The sequence below is a fragment of the Capra hircus genome, chromosome 14, assembly GCF_001704415.2.
Source record: "Capra hircus breed San Clemente chromosome 14, ASM170441v1, whole genome shotgun sequence".
Lineage (NCBI taxonomy): Eukaryota > Metazoa > Chordata > Mammalia > Artiodactyla > Bovidae > Capra > Capra hircus.
In genome coordinates, this window is record NC_030821.1 from 70,910,382 (window position 1) to 70,934,907 (window position 24,526).

The window sequence follows — 24,526 nt, forward strand, 5'->3', positions numbered from 1 at the left end:
AGTAGGAGAATACAGTAACATCACTGAAACACTTCCCATACAAATGGAAACAACAACCAGTTAGAAAGTATACTATATGAGAATCTCATTTATAACATAAGTAATAATAAATTTCCTGGGTGGCACAGTGGTAAAGAATCTACCTGCCAATGCAGGAGACACAGGAGACATGGGTTCAATCCCTGGGTCAGGAAGATCCCTTGAAGGAGGGCATGGCAATCCACTTCATTATTCTTGCCTGGAAAATCCCATGGACTGAAGAGCCTAGCAAGCTACAGTCCATGGGGTCGCAGAGTTGTACAGAGTCATGCACTACTGAGCACAATAATAAATTAACAACAAATGTCAAGATTTATATTAAAAAACTTTTGATGGGATCAGATATTTAAAGTGATGCCTGACAGATACTATTAAGGAGAGAAAGGGGCTAAGAATTATAAGGATATGGTCCCATAAAACCCAAGATGTGAAAGACCTCTCAAAGAGAGGTGTGGGTGTGGTCTTCGTCTAAAAAAATAAAATAACATTTACAATGGAACTGTTCCAGCTAGGACTAAACATGACAGAGATAGTTCAAAAGGAAAAAGGCATCTGGAAACTTCCATGGGAACAAAACATATTAAGAAAATTACTACATAGCAAAAACAGTCCCTTTCTTACGGAAAAAGGAGGAGGATATGTTATGCAACAATAAACATGCAAAACAGTCTACAGGAAAATACTCTCTAAGGATGTGAACTGTAATGTTGTAAGAGATAGCAAGAGACTAAAAGCAACCCACTTTGGCATCAATAAAGCAATGATTAAATTACAATACATAGATACAGTGGAAATCTCTTGTGAATTTATGCACTTTTTATCTGTCCCAATTTGGAAAGATCTCTGTGATTATATTATTCTTTATTTTATTTTCAAATTTGTACCTGTTGCAGGTTTGGTACCCTGGGAAGTAGGCTCTATGATGATAGGAACAATGTCTCTTTATTTCACTGCTGTGTCCGCAGCCATCAGGACAATGCCTGGGACTCCATTGATGTGTAACAAGTATACCTTCAAAGAAGAAATTCATTGAAAATGTTTAATAATCACCTGGCATATAGTAAGTTCCTAATAAATATTAGCCAAGATTCCTGGGTTTGTTTTTTTTTTTTTTGAAAGAAATTCAGCTGTATAAAACTGACAAAATAGATATTACTGCACAAGCTATCATAACCAGCCTAAGAAAGCTGCTTTCAAAACCTGCTGCCGAAATGTCTTGGGGCACGGGTTCAGGGAACTTCCTTACTCAAGAAGCTCTTTCCTGGAATATAGCTCTATTAAAAGACAACGAAGTCAGCAGCACAGCTGACACCCCGTTTCCTCTCTGTCCATTCTTGAAGCCGTTTTTAGATGTCAGGCCTCACTAACTTCTCTTTTCCCATCAATCTGTCACTATTTCAACGTGTGTCCCCGCTTACAGGGAGTGCCCAGGGCAGTCACACGACTGGCCTCCTTGCCCTTCCTGCCAACTCTGCAGCAGAGCAAGTTCATGGTATCTTCCCATCTTAGAGGCTGTCAGAGAACTGGCCGGGCCCGAAGAAATTGCTCTAGTGTTTCTTTGCAGTGGGTGTTTTTTCCTTCAATTGTAATGGCGGCTTTCCTGGTGACTCAGATGGTAAAGAATCTGCCTGCAATGTGGGAGACCCAGGTTCAATCCCTGGGTCAGGAAGACCTGCCTGGAGAAGGGAATGGCAACCCACAATGGTATTCTTGTCTGGAGAATTCCATGGACAGAGGAGCCTGGAGGGCTACAGTCCACGGGGTCACAAAGAGTCAGACATGACTGAAGCAACTAGCACCGTGAACTTGCCACTGTACTATGAACGCCACACACTATTACGCTTATTCCTCACAACTATCTGTGGAGTGGACACTGGGTGACCATTATTTCCTAAGAGGCAGACCTCGAGGCCTAGAGAATTCCAAGGCAGGGCAGGACCTGAATTCTAGCCTCCCGATTTCAAAGTTCAGACTTTAAACCAGCACAGAGATTATATCCTCTCAGTTTCACTCCAAATCCTTCCTCAAGACTGATGAGAGTCCTCAGCATTTCCTGCCTGGAGAAGGCAATGAGAAGAAAAAGTATTAATAAGAAGCAGTGAGAATGACCTGCAACAACCCCTGACATAGAAAAACCAACAGCTACCTTTGGATAGACTTCTGGGCAGATGGGGTGCATGTCTGACTTTGGATACTCAGGACAGCACAAGCTTGGCTGTTATGGCTGGGTCAGGCCCAGTCAATGAGGGAAGTTTTGTATACTATTGGTGGAAATTTCAACCAATACAAACTCTTTTGAAATTCAGCTGTACAAATTGTGTTAAGAACCTCATATTGTCCATATCTATCAACATAGTGATGCTAATCACCATAGCAAACAGGTTAAAATATGGAAAAGGATTCTTTTATCCATTTATGACAGACATATCAGTTAGCATCTGCTATTAAGACAGATGTGTTCTAGAGCACTGGGAAAGCAAAGATGAGCAAGGGAGGACAGAATCCTGTCTTCATAGAGATTGATTTAGTGAGAAAAATAAGAAATACATATTGTTGTTCAGTCTCTAAGTCATGTCCTTCTCTTTACAACCCCATAAACTGGAGCATGCCAGGCTTCCCTGTCCTTCACTATCTCCTAGAGTTTGCTCAAATTCATGTCGATTGAGTCAGTGATGCCATCCAACCGTCTCATGCTCTCTCACCCCCTTCTCCTCTTGCCCTGAGCCTTTCACAATATCAGTGAGTCGACTCCTTGCATCAGGTGACTAAAGTAGTGGAGCCTCAGCATCAGTCCTTCCAAGAAGATTCAGGGTTGATTTCCTTTAGGATTGCATACTTAAATATATAATAATACCAACCAACAATCCATAAGTGCTAGAAAGAAAATGAGCCTTCCGAGAAAAGAGACAATGAAGGGAGGGGCCAAGGCAGGCATCTCAAAGAAACTGACTGACAAAGACATGAATGCGATGAGGAAACAGACTGCTTCCACACACTGGGGCTAGAGAGTTCCAGCATAAATTAAAATCAGTGCGAAGCCCCAGTGGCAAGAGCCAAACTTCATGTGGTTAAAGAATAGGAAGATGATAGTGGGGAACTGGAGCGGTGATTAAAGCAGAGGTGAGTCCGTTTCATCAAAATATTCAATCATTTGTAGGACTGAGGCTAGATAAGTAAACTGCCCTATATCCACTTTATAGACCAACAGTAGTCCGAGAGTTAGCCCAATAGAGGTTGGAATCCTGATTCTGCCATTTGCTAATTGTGTGACCTTATAAGTGTACTTAGTTTATCCATTCCAGTTGATAAATAAGGACAATCAGAGGCCCTCATTATATAGATAGAGAGAATGAAACAATCCAAGAAAAGCATTTTTCACAGTTCCTGGCAAACTTTGATAACATAAAAGTACGGTGCAAATAATAGCAATAGGGTCATGATGATGATGTTTCAAGAACCAGAGGAAATGTTTAGGCTGTGACTTTACAAAGCTAACAAAAGATTACATTATGTATAAATGAGCTCTTACTCTAAAATGAGAAATATGTGCTATTTACTATATTTTTACCTAAACATCTCAGGATGCAACATACTATAGGCTATATAAGACATCCTGACATTATGCCGCTAATGGAGAGCTTGTGTGAATATTAATTAGGTAGAAATAAAAGTTCTATAGCACATTTTTCCCCTTGGTTTCTGCTGCTAAGTCTATGTTTACAGATTTGATTTATCCCAGAGGAGTTTAGGGTGGATTATCACTAATTTGCATCAAGATCTTCATTTTCCGTTTCTACCAGAAATCATCTAACTGAAATTCTCATCAACCGATTCTTAGAAAAGTTTTAGTTCCCCCATATACCTTGGGAAACTGATAAACTGTCTTCCAAAATCTCCCCTTCTGTTTTGCAGAACCATACTATTTCTTACCTCTCTCCTGCCTGTGCTCACTCACTCCGTCGTGGCTTTGTGGCCCCAAGGACTGTACCCCACCAGGCTCTTCTGTCCATGGAGTATTCCAGACAAGAAGACTGGAGTGGGTTGTCATTTCCTCCTCCATTGGGATAAGCAATTAAAAAAAAGTAACTTCCTGATTTTTCCCATATCCAATTGGCAGGATTAGTACTATTTGAGGTTGCAGAAGACATAATTTCTATTTTTTTACCTCCAATTCTCACTATAAAGTAGATTATACAAGTAAACTTCATTCTCATGCACACGATATATCCATGGTTATATACTAAAAGTATCAGAGAAAGAATCAAAAGGTTTTAGCTCTGGTTTTGATCATGCCCTTTTCTAGGTAGGCTTCTTAAACTGAGCCTTGGGTAGTTGAGAAAGAAATGAAGACTTCCTAACCTGTGTTAAGAATAAAAATGAGCTATTGTGGAAAGAACACAGCTTTAGAATCAAGAATTATTTGTACCTTAATCTAGCTCCTTAATCAAAGATCTTGGGCAATAAGACATGGGACTTTTGAACTAACAACATTTTGATGGCAATATGGATTTTCTTAAAGATTGTTTTGCTGTGGGCCATTTTTTAAAGTCTTTTTGAATTTACTACAATATTGCTTCCATTGTTTAAGTTTTGGTTTTTTGGCCACGAGGCATGTGGGATCCTAGCTCCCCAACCAGGGATTGAACCCACACCTCCTGCATTGAAAGGCAAAGGATTAACCACTGGACCACCGAGGAAGTCCCAGGAATATAGAGTTTGAGTTGATGCTGGAACGGGTTGATAAGGACTCTGGGATGGGCTGAATGCATTTTGCATAGCAGACAGCATGCATCTTTGGACCTCAGAGAGCAGACTGTGAAAGGTAGGATTTGATCCTCCATTCTAACCCCCAGACCGACCTGTGGATGTGTGACCATATCTTGAAAAAGGAGACTTAGAGATGAAGGAACTTGCTGTGGGGAGATTATCCAGAATTACCCAGGTGAACCCAGTGTCACTACAAAGGTCCTTAAAAGGGAGAAAAGGGAGGCAGAGAGTCAATGTCAGAGAAGGGATGAGAAGATGGAAGCAGAGGCCACTTGAAGATAACTTGCTGCTGATTTTGAGGATGAATGAAAGAGTCACAAACCGAAGAATGCAGGCAACCTCTGGAAGCTGAAAAAGGCAAGGAAATAGATTCTTCCCTAGAACCTCCAAACAGAACACAGTCTTGTCAACACTTTGATTTTAGACATACAAAACTTATTTTAGGCCTTTCCCCTCCTGTACTGTATCTTACAGTATTACTGTATGACAATAAATTTGTGTTGTTTTAAGACACGAATTTTGTGGCTATTTGCTTCAGCAGCAATAGGAAACTAATACAGTTTCAGAGCCCCACTCTACACTCCCACACTTCCATCTCTAGGCATATTCCTACCAGTATCTCAATATTGGTCTCATCTCACACTGAGCCTCACGAATTAAATCAGAGATGTGTGATGAATCCTTTGGTACTCACTCTCACACAACCTTGGAGCAGCCCTGTGCTTAATTGCTCAGTCGTGTCCCAGACTATAGCCTGCCAAGCTCCTCTGTCCCTGGGGAATCTTCAGGCAAGAATACTGGAGTGGGTTGACATTCCCTTCTCCAGAGAATCTTTCCAACCCAGGGATGGAACTCAGGTCTCCTGCATTGCAGGCGGATTCTTTACTGTCTGAGCCACCAGGGAAGCCCTGAGCCAATACCAACTGCCCAAGATGTCAGCCACCTTTGTGCTATAAGGCACTTGTGAATGAGGTACATCCTAACAGTATGAGGGAGGAAATGAAACAAATATGACAGGGAGCCAAGATGAGTCTCTTAGGTTCGAACTATGATGTAACAATAATATGTCTTTCATTCTCCTCCAGAGAAATGACAGCACGGCCCATTAATTAAGTACCGATGAATGAGAGAGCCAAGATCACAAAAGGGAGAAACTTACTGAGAAACAAGGGGATGGGTAGAAAGAAGTTCAGCAAGAGCCTGGAAATTTCAGCCCAGCCTTTGGAAATTAGGATGTAATTACACTTGGGAAATAAAATTTGCTTCCTTATAATTCTATTTCCTACAAGTATTTTTAAAGTTATTTCAGGGAAAAGAAACTAAATGTTTCTAAACCATATGTTAGGGAAAAGTAGTTGTATGAATATTACTAACAAAGTATGAATAACTTCACTATATAAAAAATAAAAATCAATAAGAAAAAGTAAGGCCTTATTAGTGGAATTAATCATAAAAATTTCAAAAAAATTTTATATAAAATAATTTCAGTTGGCCGATATAATGAAAACATGTTTAAATCATGTTGTAATCAGATAAACACAAGTAATATACGTCAAAATATGAGTGAGAGGGACTTCCCTGGTAGTCCAGTGGCTGAGACTCCACACTCCCAATGCAGAGAGTCCCAGTTCAGCCCCTGGTCAGAGAAGCGATCCCATACACCAAACTGAGAGTTCAGATGCCACAAATAAAGGTTCCACGTGCCACAACTAACACCTGGTGTGGACAAATAAAGATCTTTTTAAGTTAAAAAATACATAAATAAAAGGAAAATAGTTGTGAGATTAATTTTTGTCCGTCAAACTAGCTAGGAGGTGGGTAACAGACGCATACTGCTATTTGGGATAATATACTAATAAAATAAGTAACATTTACTGACTGCTAACTGTATCTAAGAAGGTGAAATTGTGCTTTGCATATACTATATTACTTCAATCTCATACTCACCCTCTCATATAGTTGCTATTTTAAATCTCACTTTAAGATGAAGAAAAAATGCCTGAGGGCTGAAGATATTTACCTATAATTTACTTGAGCTCACAAAGCCTATAAGATGCTCAACACCATTATCGCACAACTTGAAAAATATGTATCAGAAGCGTAAGTACCATTTGACCCATTATTCTAATTTTAATAATTATTTTGCACAGATATAATATTAACTACTCACACAGAAAATGTGTATTAAGGAGTAATTTATAGAAGCAAATGTGGGAAAGTAAAATAGTCAAAATAGATAAGTAATTGTGTAATACTTATTCAATAAAATTTTATTCAGTCTTTAAATGATATGAATGAAGCTGAGAAAATACTTGTGCTATAAATGTAGGAGAAAAAATTGGCACAAATTATATTTATATTATGTTGAAAACAGCCAGCCACTGTGACATTTTACATAAAATGTGTAATATTTAATTTTGTTTCTATCAATATATATTTTTCAATCCATTCTGTGAGAAAGTGATAAAAGAATTAAAACTCTGAAAGGGTAAGGAAATTTTCAGTGAAAAGCTATTAGTTGAGACTTAGCCTCTCTGCTGGACTGGAGACCAAATCTCTCTGCTACTGAAAATTGTTTAAAATTATGGCTAAAGAAAAGGAGGGGATAAGAATTGACCCAAACTCAACAATGGTATCCTGAAGTACTGAATGTATGTGCAAGATGACTTTATCTTGTTTATTCATTTTTTTTATTTTTCTTCTTTAATTGGAGGCTAATTACTTTACAATATTGTGGTGGTTTTTGCCATACATTGACATGAATCAGGCGTTGGTGTACATGTGTCTCCATCCTGACCTTCCCTCCCACCTCCCTCCCCATCCGATCCTTCAGGGTCACACCAGTACACCATCCCTGAGCACCCTGTCTCATGCATCAAACCTGGACTGAAAAATTATGTTTGCTTCCTTATGCTATAAATAGGACATTATACCAATCTACATAACTATATTTTACACTTATTTAAATATTTTAATATACATTTAATATATTTGAGTATATTATAATAAATTAAGAGTACAGCTATATCTCCTATGAATTGTATATCAGGATAGAAAAGGTGATATTACAAATTTTTAACCACTTTTTTATATAATTTTTTAAAGTTATACTCCACTTATTATACTCCAGTTATTACAAAATATTGGCTATATTACACTTCAGTTATTACAAAATATTGGCTTTATTCCCCATGTTGTATAATACATCCTTGTAGCCTATCTTATACCCAGACATAATACCTCTTACACCCCAACCCTTATTGTGCCCCTCCTGCCCACCTCAGTTTGCTATCTCTGTTGAGTCTGCTTCTTTTTGTATTCACTAGTGTTTTTTTTTTTACAGGAATTTCAATATTCATAGCAGCATTATTTACAATTGCTACGATATGGAAACAAACTAAATGCTCATCAGTTGGTAAGTAGATAAAGAAGACGTAGCGGTGTGTATATATATGCATGTGTATACATATATACATACACACACACATAAATAATGGAACACTGTACAGTCATAAAAAGGAATGAAATTTTGCCATTTACAGCGACATGGATTAACATTGGAAGGCATCATGCTAAGTGAAATAAGTCAGACAGACAAAGACAAATATTGTATGATATCACTTACACGTAGAATCTAAAAATTATCTTGCTTATTTTTTTAATATTTATTTGTCTGGCTGCATCAGATCTTAGTTTCGGCATGTAGACTCTTAGGTGTGGCATATGGGGTCTAGTTCCCCAACCAGGGATAGAACCCAGGCCCCCCTCACTGGGAGTGTGGAGTCTTAACACTGGACCATCAGGGAAGTGCCTAAACAATATCTTGCTCATTTTTTAAGGTGTGAAATATTTCAAAGGGCACCAGGACTCGTCACTTGATTTTTATCAACTTTAACATTATACTATATTTTTTCTTCATATTTTAAAATAAATTTAAATTTTAGATGTATCTTTCCATAACTTGTCCCACTCAACATTCGATTTCTGAGAGTTATCCATGGGGATAGATATACCTCTATTTCATTTATTTTAGCTGCAGCATAGTGGTCCATTTGCATCACGATTTATGTATTTGTATCACAATTTATGTACTCTTTCTTCCACTGATGAACAATTATTTCTCTCATTCCTATTCCTCTGCAAATATATAAGGTTTTCCTTTGAATATATCTAGAAATGGAATTGTTCAGTTATAAGGTATAAATATCTTCAATTTGGGGCTTCCCTGGTGGCTCAGTGGCAAAGAATCCACCTACAAATGCAGGAGATGCGGGTTCGATCCCTGTGTCAGGAAGATCCCCTGAAGAAGGAAATGGCAACCAAGTCCAGTATTCTTGCCTGGGAAATCCCATGGACAGAGGAGTCTGGCAGGCTACAGTCCACAGGGTCGCAAAAGAGTCAGACAAGACTTAGCAACTACACAACAACCCTCAATTTACTTGCTAGTATATTTTCCTTCTAGCTGCTTTAGTGAGAAAACAGGAACTGCAGTAATAAGCAATCTCAGAATTGCAGTGATTCAACACATAACATCCTTGCTTCTCCTCCTTTTGCTGATCATCTTTTTCTGCATCTTAATTCTCAAAGAAGATAGCTGTCCCTTGGCACTTTATGTCAAGTGACCAACAGGGACTGAGGTATTTTGACTCTAAAGGGAATGTAATTTCCCAAGGAGGAAAACATGGCAAGTCATCCCAAGGCATGCTTCTATTGTTGGCAGTTATCTAGGGCTGCAAGAGTGGATTTCCAGTTCATAAGGGGCTATTACAGACCACCCTTTGTTTTTCTGTTGGCAACTGCTGTTTTTGGTATTATTTTGTTTTTATAACTTTTTATTTTATCTTGGACTATAGCCAATACTTCCCAGCTAGTGCTAGTGGTAAAGACCCCACCTGCCAAAGCAGGAGACATAGAGACATGGGTTCAATCCATGGGTCGGGAAGATCCCCTAGAGGAGGGCATGGCAAACCACTCCAGTATTCTTGCCTGGAGACTCCCATGGACAGAGGAGCTTGGTGGGTTACAGTCCAGGGTTGCAAAGAGTTGGACATGACTGAAGTGACTCAGCATGCATGCATAGTCAGTTAACAATGTTGAGATAGTTTCAGGTGGAAAGCAAAGAAATCCAGCCATACATATACATGTATCTATTTTCCCCCAAACTCCCATGCCATCCAGGCTGTCACATAACACTGAGCAGAGTTCCCTGTGCAGAGGTCCCTGTTGGTTACCCATTTTAAATACAGTGTGTGTACATGTCCATCCCAAACTCTATAACTATCCCTTCCTCCCACCCATCGCCCCTGGTAACTGTAAATTCATTCTCTTAAGTCTCTGAGTCTGTTTCTGTTTTGTAAATAAGTTAATTTGTATCATTTCTTTTCAGATTCCACATACAAGGGATATCAGAGAATATTCCCCTTTCTCTGACAGACCACCCTTTTACAGTGGACTGGGGAATGAGCTGTTCTCAGTTCCAAAAGAAGTCTCCCCTAGAAGGACACAAAGAGAAACCCTCTCTGTTCTCATATCTACTGAAGATTACCCAACTTTCTCTGGTGCGTGGTTTGCAGAGCAACAGATACAGAAATTCTTCATTTAGAGATTTTGCTCCCTGGCTATTATACTGTAAGTATTTTTTAAACTTTCTTGAGATCATGAATTGTGACAAAGATCATTGAGTTTCAGATCTCAAGAGGAGAGGAAAAAAATAAAGTTCAAGTGGAATAAGAGTAATACATCTGACCTAAAAACCTCTTTCCCAAGCCTAAGCAATTTTAGACAGATGGCCTTTCCAGGGTGATATATAACTTGAAAGATTTTATCTCAGAATGGAGAAAACTAGGAGGTTGTTGACATGTGGCCTTTTCTAAGCCTGGTAGCCTATGTTCTAGTTTCAACAAGGGCATGTAACCAATATAATACTTGTCATTTGCACTGGCAACCAGTCATGAACAGAAATCATGCTTCCTGTGTTTATTCCAAAATCTAACTTTCCCATTGAATTTTCACCTATATGTATAGATTAAAAAATATATAATTATATATAATAATATTATATATATTTCATAATATATTTCATAATATTTTGTAATAAAATGAAATGTTTCATATCTAATAATATTTCAAATATATAATAATTCATAACTTCAGCATCTATGCAGGCAGGGCTTAGGCATAGGACAGCTGTGTGACCTTAGGCAAGTTCGTTTTTAGCTTCTCTCTGTAAAAGAAGAGAAATTATTACAGTATTTCCAAAGTCCCATGAAGCTGAAACATTCTGTGACTATGCGCTGCAACACACATCTCATTCTAACACTGACCAGGATCATATCTAATGAGGTGGAGGAGGGGAAAGAGAAGGATCAAAATAATGAGCAACATATGCTAAGAGTGAATTTCACGCCGGATGGTATTATCATCCCTTTACATCCTTGATGTCATTTGCTCAGCCAACCACCACACAAAGTAAGTACAGAATTGTCTTCACTTAGCAGATCTAAGGCATGGACAGTTCATAGCGATGCAAGAAGAGTTTGAAGGCTATGGTGACGCTGCAGAGCCAGTTCACCAGTCTACTGGGCACAGTTTACAAAGTATTTTCACATATGTGGCTCTCTCTTATAAGCTGGGCAAAAATCTTCTGAGATATAGATATATGTGTATATATTAATCACCCTTTTAAAACTGAGTAAAATGAAGCTTTTAGTGGTTAAGTAACAGTCCCAGATCCCTTGGACTTCAAGGAGATCAAACCAGTCCATCCTGAAGGAAATGAGTCCTGAATATTCATTGGAAGGACTGATGCTGAAGCTGAAGCTCCAATACTTTGGTCGCCTGAAGGGAAGAACTGACTCACTGGAAAAGACCCTGATGCTGGGAAACAGTGAAGGTGGGAGGAGAAAGGGACGACAGAGGATGAGATGGTTGGATGGCATCATTGACTCAGTGGGCATGAGAAAGAGCTCCAGGAGTTGGTGAAGGACAGGGAAGCCTAGCAGGCTGCAGTCCGTGGGGTCGCAAAGACTGAGCTGAATTGAACAGTCCCAGGTAGAAGTAATGAAGTCAGACTTCGACTCAGGTAGATATCTATCTATTGTGTTGGTTCAAAGGTTCGTTTGTTTTTTTCCATAACATTTTACAGAAAAAACGCTGAACAAACTTTTTGGCCAACTCAACATCTGTCTGTCTGTCTAACTAATTGGAAAGAGTAGGTCAAAGAGAAAGAATTTATTATAATAAGAAACATGTGTAGCAGACAGCATGGAGAGGGAACACAGCCCACACTATCCATTTGGAAGAATATCTGGGAATAAAATCCTAGTTTTGTTACCTTAAGAAGTTGTTATACATGGGCAAGTTTACTCCATTTTGCCGAGCAGATTCAGAGAGGCCCTCAGTAAGTGGCAATTATCTTCTGCTTTGCAAACAATCCTGCAACTTTATTTTATACAACATTTTGTTCTTGGTGATCGTTAACAATATGGACTGTGTAATTTTAAAGTTCTAAGCCATTCAGGGTCTTGCTAGTTCATTTTAAAGTTTTTTTTTTTTTAATGTATCCATATTGGCTAATTTATTTCTAATTAGAGAAACGCAGGATGGGTCTTGTCTAAACTACCTACAATTGGTACTGAGAGACCCCATCCTTTCTCCGTGTTCTCTTTCTGCCTTGGATTTCTTCTACACTTAAAAAATAATGAATTAATTTAACATTCTTAAGGAGATGGGAATACCAGACCACCTTACCTGCCTCCTGAGAAACCTGTATGCAGGTCAAGGAGCAACAGTTAGAACTGGACATGGAACAACAGACTGGTTCCAAATTGGAAAAGGAGTATGTCAAGGCTGTATATTGTCACCTTGCTTATTTAACTTATATGCAGAGTACATCATGAGAAATGCTGGGCTGGATGAAGCTCAAGCTGGAATCAAGATTTCAGGAAGAAATATCAATAGCCTCAGATATGCAGATGACATCACCCTTATGGCAGAAAGCGAAGAACTAAAGAGCCTCTTGATGAAGGTGAACAAAGAGAATGAAAAAGCTGGCCTAAAGCTCAACATACAAAAAACTAAGATCATGGCATCTGGTCCCATCACTTCATGGCAAATAGAATGGGGAAAAAAATGGAAACTGTAACAGACTTTATTTTCTTGGGCTCCAAAATCACTGCAGACAGTGACTGGAACCATGAAATTAAAGGAAGTTTGCTCCATGGAAGAAAAGTTATGACAAACCTAGACAGTGCATTAAAAAGCAGAGACATCACTTTGTGCCAAAGTCTGTCTAGTCAAAGCTATAGTTTTTCCAGTAGTCATGTACAGATGGGAGAACTGGACCATAAAGAAAGATGAGTGCTGAAGAACTGATGCTTTTGAACTGTGTTGCTGGAGAAGACTCTTGAGAATCCCTTGGACAGCAAGCTGAGGAAGCCAGTCAATCCTAAAGGAAATCAACCCTGATCAACATCCAAGATCAGTCCATCTTGGATGGACTGATGCTAAAGCTGAAGTCCCAATACTCTGGCCACCTTATTTGAAGAACTAACTCATTGGAAAAGACCTTGATACTGGGAAAGATTGAAGGCAGGAGGAAAAGGGGACGACAGAGGATGAGATGGCTGAATAGTATCAGCAACTCAATGGACATGAGTTTGAGCAAACTCCAGGAGAAGGACAAGGAAGGACAAGGAAGCCTGCAGTCCATAGGGTCACAAAGAGTTGGACATGACTAAGTGACTGAACAACAGCCTTGTCCAAGGGGCTTCCCAGGCAGCGCTCGTGGTAAAGACTTGCCTGCCAACGCAGGAGACATGAGACGCAGGTGCATTCCCTGAATAGGGAAGATCCCTTGGAGGAGGGCGTGGCAACCCACTCCAGTATCCTTGCCTGGAGAATCCCATGGACAGAGGAGTCTGACGGGCTACAGTCCATAGGATCACAAAGACTCAAACACAACTGAAGCAACTTAGCACACACACACATTGCCCAAAGCACTTCCCAGGTGGCACTAGTGGTCAAGACTCACCTGCCAACGCAGGAGGTAAAAGAGACTCTGGTTCAATCCCTGGGTCGGGAAGATCCCCTGGAATAGGAAACGGTAACACACTTCAGTATTCTTGCCAGAATTCCATAGACAGAGTAGCCTGTAGGGCTATATTCCATAGGGTCACAAAGAGTGAAGCAATTTAGCACGCACATATGCATTGGCCAAAGCCAGTCATGACTTTTGTGTTGAATAAGGTGTTTGATGAGAAAATCTCTTATTTCCCTTTCATGGTTCATTAAGGGGGAAATTACCAATTTCCCAAGCATTCTTTCAATTCCTAGCATTGTTTCTAGTTGTCCAAGAAATACTCCAATAAATGGACAAAGGAATAATCAGACTAGACTGGAGTGGAAAGGAAACTTAGAGATGCTCTCATCCAACCTCTTACCATACCATGCTCAGTCATTCAGCCATGTCTGACTCTTTGGGACTCCAGGGACTATAGCCCTCCAGGCTCCTCTGTCCATGGGATTTCCCAGGCAAGAATATTTGGGGTTGCCATTTCCTCCTCCAGGGGATCTTCCCCAACCAGAATCAAACCCCCATCTCCTGGGGCTCCTGCATTGGTAGGCGGATTCTTTACCACTTAGCCAGCTGGGAAGCCCCATCAAACCTCTTACCCGACGTAAAAATCATCTTGACAAATCCCTTACAGGTGATCAAGTGAAGCCTTGAACACTTGTGGAGCAGGTTACTCAGGATCTCAGATCAGAGCTCCAGTTTGTTCATTCCTGCATGTAGCCATCAGATAATGAACATTTACTGAACATCTGCTGCATATAGGGACTCTCTTAGGCATCATGGATAAGAAAACAAGACAAAGTTGCTCTCTCACAGAGCATACATTCTGGTGGGTGACAAAGACGAAAACCTAAGCCAATACATATACAATAAAAAACCCCAAAAAAGCACAGAATAAGAGAATACAAAAAGGAGGCTTAATGAACTGGGAGAGGATGGAATCCCAAAGGAGGTGACATTGAGCAAAAATTTCTCCTAAAGTGAAGGAGTGGCTCATGCACAGACTCAGAAGGAAGAACACTCCAGAGACAGAAAATAGAAAACGGCCCTGAACTGAAAAAAAACCTTGAATTGTTGGTTTCCAGAACAGAAAGAGGAGAAGGCAATGGCACCCCACTCCAGTACTCTTGCCTGGAAAATCCCATGGATGGAAGAGCCTGGTGGGCTGCAGTCCACGGGGTTGCTAGGAGTCGGACACGACTGAGCGATTTCACTTTCACTTTTCACTTTTATGCACTGGAAAAGGAAATGGCAAGCCACTCCAGTGTTCTTGCCTGGAGAATCCCAGGGACAGCCGAGCCTGGTGGGCTGCTGTCTATGGGGTCGCACAGAGTCAGACACGACTTAGCAGCGGCAGCGGCAGCAGAACAGAAAGAAAGATTGTGGCTGGAACAGAGCCGGAAAATTTTATTAGGGTTTTTTGCTTTGTTTTGCTGAATCAAAGCAAGCTTTCTGTAACTTCTACCTAATGAACTAATTAACTGTTAATTCTCACTTAGCATGTTCAAATAAACAATTGAACCAATGAACAAATACATGGGTACATTATCCCACAGCAGATATGCTGACAGGATTTTAATACCAGGAGATGAAACAGCACAAACCAGAAGAGGCACAGGCTGATGCTCCACGTTGCCATAAGCCCTAGATATTGAGACTTAGGGAGAGCCTCTCAAGCCTGGTAACCCTGGCCCTCCACCCGCTATGCCTAACTCTCACCATGTACAAATCCTCCCCATCATAAATAACTTCATATCACCTCACTTATGGGCTCCCGGATGTAGAAGTTCCAAGCTGAAGCAATGCCTTTGAATTCCAAGGCTGGCCACCACCCCAGATCCAGCTCTATTTCATATTCCCCTCCACAAATGTCTACTCTGTCCTCTGGAAAAGTATCTCCAGAAAACTTCTCTGTGACATACAGTTCTTCCCAGATCATTCACTCCACTTTCTTTCCACAACAGAACTGTGGCTCTCCTCTAAAGATATTGCTTCTCTCACAGTTTCTTCAACAGCCATTTTTATTTTAACACAATCACAAAACAGGTCAGCACACTATTCTCTGTCCGCTTTGTGGCGTCTTATCACTTTTCTGACCACTCTGTTCACTTAAGGCTCAAGATATCTGCTTCGACCACTTTGGTACCACCTTCGGGCTTTCACTGGACCCTGAGTTACTCTATCTCATTCACTGAAGAATCTGGGTTGTAAGATATGGAGGCAACCTAAGTATTCATCAACAAATGAATGGATAAAAAAAGCAAAATTAAAATAGATGAATGGATAAAGATGTAGTGTATATATGCAATGGAATACTACTCAGCCATAAAAATGAATGAAATGTTGCCATTTGCAGCAACATGGATGGACCTGGAGGATATTAGGCTTTGTGAAATATCAGACAAACAAAGACAAAAACTGCATGATGTCACTTATATGTGAAATCTGAAAAATACACAAAACTGGTAAACATAACAAAAAAGAAGCAGACTCACAGATAAAGAGAACAAACTAGTGGTTACCAGTGGGGTGAAGGCAGAGGCAATATAGTCATGGGGGTGGGAGGTACAAATTATTAGATATAGGACAGGCTCAAAAATGTACTTAAAAAAAAAGAATGGATGGTAATGACAATCTTATATGCAAGGTAGCAAAAGAGACACAGATGTAAAGAATGGGCTTTTGGACTCTGTGGGAGAATGCAAGGGTGCGATGACTTGAGAGTATAGCACTGAAACACGTGTATTACCATATGTAAACTAGATGACCAGTGCAGGTTCAATGCATGGAGCAAGGCACCTAAAGCCAATGATCTGGGACAACTCAGAGGGATGGGGTAGGGAGAGAGGTGGGAGGAGGGTTCAGGATGGGGGGACACACAGGCACCCATGGCTGATTCATGACGATGTATGGCAAAAATCATCACAATATTGTAAAGTAATTGTCCTCCAATTAAATTATTTTTGAAGCAATAAATTATTATCTATTTTTAGCCTCAAAAAATGAATAAGATGGTTAGATAGCATCACTGACTCAATGGACATGAATTTGAGCAAACTCCAGGAGACAGTGAAGGACAGGAAAGCCTGGCATGCTGTAATCTATGCAAAGAGTCAGATAGGACTTAGTGCTGAACAACAGCAACAGTTATATAATATGGGGAATATTTGTTGTTCAGTCGCAACCCCATGGGCTGCAGTGCGCCAGGATTCCCCATCCTTCACCATCTCCTGGAGTTTGCTCAAACTCGTGTCCATTGAGTCAGTGATGCCATCTAACCATCTCATCCTCTGTCGTCCCCTTCTTCTCCTGCCTCCTTTCTTTCCCAGCATCAGGGTCTTTTCTAATGAGTAGGCTCTCATTACGTGGGCAGAGTATTAGAGCTTCAGCTATGGCATCAGTCCCTTCAATGAATATTCAGGGCTGATTACCTTTAGGACTGACTGGTTTGATGAGGAATATATTAATAGCTAATATTTTGTGTTAACTTAAAGTAACCTTTTTAAATGCATTTTAAAAATATTTTTTTTAATTAAAAAGAATCTGGCTTCTGACTCATTTTCCTCACTTTCAATACCTACAAATCATTTGTGACTTGAGTGACAACACAGTGGAGTTATCCAGTAACTTGGCTTCTCAAGAACTTGAACTTCCTTCTCCAAGTCTGATTTACCTCCCAGGTTATTATCACCTGACACTGTGCTACCTCAGAAGTTATTGACTCAGCCACTCCTCTTCTGATCATAAATCCTTCTCCTTCATCTTCTTAGTCACCGCTTCATATTTCTCCTATTTTTCAACACAGAAACTTACTGTAAATTGACCTCACTGCCCAAACCAGGATCAATTCCTTTCTTGCCCTAAGCAGTTCATATGACCCATTGTTTCAGCAACTTTTGGACAAAATAGTCCAAGTTCTTCTGTCCCTCCCTCATTGTCCCTTTTTAATCTCCAAATACAAAAACCCTATCTTTGAACACTTCCCTCTGTCTATATATGGGCAATTAAGCATGGCTGCAGAGAAAGATTTAATAGGATATTTCAGTTAAGGTCCCAGCAAGAAATATATAGCAAACTCAAATTGGGTTGTTCCTGGGGGGGGGGGGGGGGGGGGTGGGGAACTAACAGAGGTACTGTTCACAAAGCTGTGAGTAGTGTATTGGGAAACCCAGAATGGATCTTGTGATACTAGGACTAGCAACAGCCAAGGCGAACTGATAACTCCAAGACCTAAGAGGAGACAAAGGAGCAGCAGCCACCAGTCCCAGAACAAGGCCACCTGGCAGGATCTATGTCCTTCAGGCGAGAGATGCAGCTGAAGCTCTGGCAGCCTCAACAATGAAGGAATCAATGGAACAAACTCCCCCCAACCTTCTCCCTCCTTGCCTTTGACTTTCTGCTGAGATTTGCCATTAACAAAACTTCCCAAAGGGCAATAGAGATGGTAAGTGTAGCCATATAGGTCAGTCTTTAGAGGGTTAGGAGTGGTTTTTAAGGAACAAACTGAGACTATCAAGCATAGTAAGTAGAATGGGACAATCCACAACTTTACATGAACAATCACCACCCCAACTGGACCTCAAATATATTTAGTTCTCTTGCTAACACTTTCTCCAACTTTTCACCTTTAATTTCCAAACTTCTCTCTTCTTAGGAACTCTATACTGTACCCTTGGTCCCACTGCACAAATGGTTTGACATCTGCTTTCTCAGAGAAAACCATCCGAAGACACTGTTACTATAAATCTATGAAAGGCATCTAAGCCATCCTCTCCAACCCTCCATAATGGGGAAAGTGAAGTGAAAGTGTTAGTTGCTCAGTCGTGTCTGACTCTTTGCAACCTCATGGACTGCAGCACGCCAGACTCCTCTGCCCATGGAGTTCTCCAGGCAAGAGTCCTGGAGTGGGTAGTCATTCCCTTCTGAGCCACCAGGGAAGCCCACCCATAATAGATGAGTCTCTTATGCAATACCACTCCCTCCTCTTACATGTTGGATCCCACCCCTTCCCTCCTTCTCAGAAGCTCTTTCACTAACAACAATCTGTTTTCTCCCTGCATAAAATCTCCTTCTGCCAGATCCTTTCCCATGAGCATATTGAATATATTTGATATAGCCCATCTTTTAAGAAATTATCTCAACTCCACTTTGGCCTTCCAGTAAGAACTCATGATCACTCTTCTCTTTTACTGCCAATGTTCCCCCTCCCCACAAAAACAATGTATATATTTTGTATGTACACAGATGAGGGGCAGCAAGTCCTGGCCTTGAGATAAACTAATCTGGACAGGAGCAGAGGGTGAGCTAGATAACACAATCCCTTTATGTGATGGAGGAAGACCAGAGATGAGCGGTGATGTGCTCATGATCACACAACAAGTTTTAGGATTAAAATCCAGTCTGATGGCTCTAGGCTCATTGGCTGGTGCTGCTTCTACTACATCAAGCAGCCTCCTTCATTTGACTCACCCCAATAGTTGTAAAAGTGTTCATATTTAGAAGGTATTCTTCACTCTCATAAATTACTTTTAATAGCTTGTATAAAATGGAAAAAGTAGTCAAGAAAATGACCCAGGAATCATAAATCTAGCCACATCTCAACTGCCCAAGGCAGAGGAGGGTGGAGGGCCCAGGTTGGGGAGAGAGAGTAGGCATTGTTAAAGTGAAATTTTTAAAGGGCAGTGCCTGACTTCAAAAATCTTTAGGCTCCTCTCTTCGTGCCTTGAGATTTGCTATCATTTAAAACATTTGTGTCTAAGAGTCTTCAATCTTATTAAAATACTTGGCCATATTAAAGTCACATGACATTATCCCATGATAAATTTTTCTACTCCCCAACCCTGATTTATGAGAGCCAGCTAGTAAATAGTTTCTGATTCAAAGAGTGATTAACCATTATTCACCAAGCAAAATGAGCCTGCCCTGCCATGTCATAAATTTAATGTAAGCTCATCCTGCTTTACTTTTGTATCCACAATTTTATTCTAATTTCCATCTTCTCCCATCTTGCCACAAACTTCAAGAGATGTACACAAAGGAATGTGAGACATTTTCTGCCAAACTGTGTCTTTGAGAGATGGTGAGAATGACTTGGGGATCGTGGCAACTGACTATAGTGAATATCAGAACACAGTCAGAAAGAGTGTTTGGGGGAGGTGTAAGATTTGCTGTTAACCCCCTGACTTGAATCAATTCAAGACTAGCCATTAACAGGAAAGCCCCAGCAATTGGAAAAGAAGAAATTTGACTACTGAGGATGTAATATGGGCAGCAAGTGTTTGGAAGATCAATGGTAATTTGAAAGGCTTTCTAACTACAGTGGTGGGAAATCCAGGAAGCGAATCATTCCTCAGAGTGATGGCTGATCAGAGAGTAAATTCCTCCCTCCACCATGGATTTCCAGTCACTAGAGTCATCAGGTTGCCCCGAAGACCCCTCAAAATAATGTGCTGCAATAGTAAAGGGCCTCCTGTGACTCACTACAAACCACATCGGATCTGCTTATTCAGTCTCCTTTCCCACCATTTCCTGCTCACCTTAGGCTCCCAGTTGCTGCCACTCTGGTTTCTCTGATGACTACTCTGCCTGGAAACCCAAGCCCCCTCTCCTACTGTTTCCCACAATTCTTCCTGGCGTGGGTACTAATCATCACTTGAAATTCATCTCAGTCATCACCCTTTATGGAATAATCTCCCCCGTATATACCTCCCCTTGTCCTTGATAGCAGCTCTTCTTAAAATTGAATATAAACATAAATCACTGAGGGAACTTGTTAATATGCAGGTTCCCATTCAGTAGCACTAAGGTGAGGGCTGCTGTTTCAGCAAACTCCTAGGTGATGTTTGTTGTTACTGCTGGTCTGTGGACTACACTTTGGGTACCAAGCCTGAGTAGCTTAGGAACACCTCTGCTGACCTCTTGCAGAAGCACCCTGTGCATTGAACTCTTTCCTAGAACTCTGCTGCAGCGGCTCAATCACATTTTTTTCTCTACCAGTAAAGACCCGTTGAGGTCCAAAACTATTCATATAAATATTAAAGTTTCTAATGATATGAGTCCAACTAACTCTAGAATTAAGAAAAGGGAGAGGAATGTTTTGGCACAATCAACTGAACAAAAAGTCCAGAAATAGCTAGCTTCAGAGACAACTGTAATCAGGTGTTCAAATGTTGCTGTCAATACACATGTCTTTCCTTTTCTGGGATCCGTTTGATTCCATGAAGGCTTCTTTAATGGGAAACAAAAATGGTGAACTTGGTTATCTCAAAAGGAAGAAATACACCTTTTTCCAGGTGATCACAGACTGAAGGAGAAATAGTTTAAACAACTACAAATCAAAGGTATAACTCCAATAATGGAGACGCCTTGAGGGTGCAATGGACCCTAAGGTGAGAAGGAACCTACTCCACCTGGAAAATTCAGAGAGCAGTTGGGAGGGATGATCAAAGAGGTTTGGGAGAAGTCGTCCAGGGGAGGTGATATCAAACCTAGATCTTGAAGGAAGACTGTTAGTTTCCTAAAGAAGACCATCCAGGCAGAAGTCATCTTATATGCCCCACAATAGCAACATCATTAAGAATGTGTTGATGTATGGCCAAACCAATACAGTATGGTAAAGTAAAAAATAAATAAATAAATAAATTATCCCAAATATCAGGGTATTTGAAAATATCTAAATGATCTGAGTAAGATCACTAACTCTTAATGCTGGTACGTTAAATGCTTTCTAATCTTTCTGATTTTACAGACGAGAAAATAAATTAAGACCCAGAAATAAGAGATGATCACACACTTACTGACTCTTCTGAAGAGATTAATAACCCCTCTGCCTTGTCCCCAAATACGTAGGAGAAGGGAGTAACACTAACACAACCATAATTTCAGAGATCAATAAAATAACTGTTCCAAGGGAAGCAAATTTCCTTCTAATCAAGCTTTTTACAAGCAAAGAAGTTTTCTAAGAAATATACCCATGCACATTTCAAAAAGACTGCAAAAATGACAGGAGGAAAGAAGTGTCATAAATTAATGCAGCAAATATTTCATGCACAGATACTATGGGGCAGGCATGGTGCTGAGGAATCCAAAAGGGTTATGAAGATAAATAAGAGGTCACCTCTGTTGTGTAATGGGAATCATTGAGAAATTACCTCGAGAGATTAAAAATTCCCAAAGCTCGGGCTTTAAAAGAGAAAATAACAGGAATGAGTGTCAAGTTACATTGTAAACATATTAAATTCATTTAAGTCACACAACATACCAGAGAACAATTCAAAGACGCATGCAAACGTGTGCATACATATGAGGCAGAGAGCTCACTGGTTATTATGAACCTTGAACCCTCAGATTTTCCAGATGCAAATTCCAGCCCCACTGAGAGCTAACTGAATGATGTGTAACAAAGCATTTAACTTCTTCTGCCTTAATTCTCAAAACTAAAAAGTAGGAAGAGTGAAGTATATGTATATCACAGTTGGTATGAAGATTATATCATGCATGTGAAGTGTTTGCAGCAGCTTCTAGAACATTGTTTGGTCTTCTAATAGAAAACTGCTCTGCACTCCATCACACCCTAAGAACATATTCCCTCAGTAATGATGACAATCATGATGACGACGAAGTGGTCTATCAATTCAGTTCAGTTCAGTTTAGTCGCTCAGTCGTGTCTGACTTTGCAACCCCATGGACCACAGCACTCCAGGCCTTCCTGTCCATCACTAACTCCCAGAGCTTAATCAAACTGATGTCCATCGAGTCGGGAAATGCCATCCAAACATCTTATCCTCTGTTGTCCCCTTCTCCTCCCGCCTTCAATCTTTCCCAGCCTCAGGGTCTTTTCAAATGAGTCAGTTCATTGCATAAGGTGGCCAAAGTATTAATTTCAGCTTCAACATCAGTCTTTCAATGAATATTCAAGACCAACTTCCCTTAGGATGAATTGGTTTGATCTCCTTGCAGTCCAAAGGCCTCTCAAAAGTCTTCTCCAATGCCACACTTCAAAAGCAACAATTCTTTGGTGCTCAGCTTTCTTTATAGTCCAGCTCTCACATCCATACATGACCACTGGAAAAATCATAGCCTTGACTAGATGGACCTTTTTTGGCAAAGTAATGTCTCTGCTTTTTAATAGGCTGTCTAGGTTGGTCATAGCTTTTCTTCCAGGGAGCAAGGGTCTTTTAATTTCACGGCTGCCATCACGATCTGCAGTAATTTTGGAGCCCAAGAAATAAAGTCTCTCACTGTTTCCATTGTGTCCCCATCTATTTGCCATGAAGTGATGGGACCAGATGCTATGATCTTAGTTTTCTGAATGTTGAGTTTTAAGTCAGCTTTTTTACTCTTCTCTTTCACTTTCATCAAGAGGCTCTTTAGTTCTTCTTCACTTTCTGCCATAAGGGTGGTGTCATCTGGATATCTGAGGTTATTGATATTTCTCCCAGTAATCCTGATTCCAGATTGTCCTTCATCCAATCCAGCACTTCACATGATGTACTCTGCATATAAGTTATATAAGCAGGATGACAATATACAGCCTTGACATACTCCTTTCCCAATTTGGAACCACTCTGTATTTCCATGTATAGTTCTAACTGTTACTTCTTGACCTGCATATAGATTTCTCCAGAGTCAGGTCAGGTGGTCTGGTATTCCCATCTCTTGAATAATTTTCCAGTTTGTTGTGATCTACACAGTCAAAGGCTTTGGCATAGTCAATAAAGCAGAAGTAGATGTTTTTCGGGAACTCCCTTGCTTTTTCGATAATCCAGCAGATGTTTTCAATTTGATCTCTGGTTCCTCTGCCTTTTCTAAATCCAGCTAGGACATCTGGAAGCTCATGGTTCACATACTATTGAAGCCTGGCTTGGACAATTTTGAGCATTACTTTGCTAGCATGTGAGATGAGTGCAATTGTGCAGTAGTTTGAACATTCTTTGGCATTGCCTTTCTTGGTGAATGGAATGAAAACTGACCTTTTCCAGTCCTGTGGCTACTGCTGAGTTTTCCAAATTTATGGGCATACTGAGTGCAGCACGTTCACAACATCATCCTTTAGGATTTGAAATAGCTCAACTGGAATTCCATCACCTCCACTAGCTTTGTTCATAGTGATGCTTCCTAAGGCCCACTTGACTTTACATTCTAGGATGTTTGGCTCTAGGTTTGTGATCACACCATCATGGTTATCTGGGTTATAAAGATCTTTCTGTATAGTTCTTCTATGTATTCTTGCCACCTCTTCTTAAATCATCTGCTTCTGTTAAGTCCATACCATTTCTGTCCTTTATTGTGTCCATCTTTGCATGAAATGTTCTCTTGGTGTCTCTAATTTTCTTGAAGAGATCTCTAGTCTTTCCCATTCTATTATTTTCCTCTATTTCTTTGCATTGATTGCTGAGGAAGGCTTTCTTATCTCTCCTTGCTGTTCTTTGGAACTCTCCATTCAAATGGGTATATCTTTCCTTTTCTCCTTTGCCTTTCACTTCTCTTCTTTTCTCAGCTATTTGTAAGGCCTCCTAGACAACCATTTCACCTTTTTGCATTTCTTATTCTTGGGGATGGTCTTGATTGCTGCCTCTTGTACAATGTCACAAACATCTATCCACAGTTCTTCAGGCACTTTGTCTATCACATCTAATCCCTTGAATC